The sequence below is a fragment of the Camelina sativa genome, chromosome 15, assembly GCF_000633955.1.
Source record: "Camelina sativa cultivar DH55 chromosome 15, Cs, whole genome shotgun sequence".
NCBI lineage: Eukaryota > Viridiplantae > Streptophyta > Magnoliopsida > Brassicales > Brassicaceae > Camelina > Camelina sativa.
Genome location: NC_025699.1, coordinates 10,343,339 through 10,344,224, shown reverse-complemented (window position 1 = coordinate 10,344,224; position 886 = coordinate 10,343,339).

The following is an 886-nucleotide window of genomic DNA, read 5'->3' as shown; positions in this document are numbered from 1 at the left end:
TTTTCCTTCTGTATTTTGAGGTGAGTGCTTGACCATGGTTGATCTAAGCATGAGATCTCTCTTGTTTTGGCTGTTTCCTTGTCTTTTGTGGTGTTTGCTTGCTTGGGTTCTTTGTTTTCGTGATTCCCAGTGATTTCTGAGGCATTTGGGTGAGTTTAAGACGATTTCGGGGTGGATTGAATCGGAAGTTCGTCGTTCGGATTCGCGCAGATCGTGTCTGCAGAAGAGGCATCGATCGACACCTTGGGTGGAGCATCGGTCGACACTGTTTGTGGAGCATCGGTCGACACTCTCTTGTGGCATCGGTCGACACTGTTTGTGGAGCATCGGTCGACACTCTCTTGTAGCATCGGTCGATACCAGTCTCAACCGAGACTTGTTTTTCCTGGTTTGATGTATTGCTTGTGTTTGTTTGCTTGCTTAGACTTGGGGGTTCTCAAATGCTTGTGTGTATAACCTAGTAGATGGGAGGACGGCCTCACTAAGTATTTATGATAATACTTACGCATCTCAATTGTTGTTTGTGGTGTGCAGGTATGTGACGTGGAATCATGGCGATGAGGAGGAGGATGAACTAGGGTCTCGTTTGTGTGCTGTTGGTCTTTGTTATATTGTTTAGGATGGAACCTTGGCTAGAGATATGATAGGTTGATCGATAGAATGCTTAGGATTGTTATTGTATTGGTTTTGTATTATTGTTATGTTTCCGCTGTGCATGTAATTGGATGGTTGTTTATTATTGGTTGGTTAGTGTGTGTGGGTTGGTTCGTTTAATTAAGTAGTATGGGATGCTTAATTATATATTGTATTTAATTATTGGAAAAAAAAAGTCGGGTTGTTTCATTTTGGTATCAGAGCCCTTACGGTTCTAGGATGGTTAAGTGAA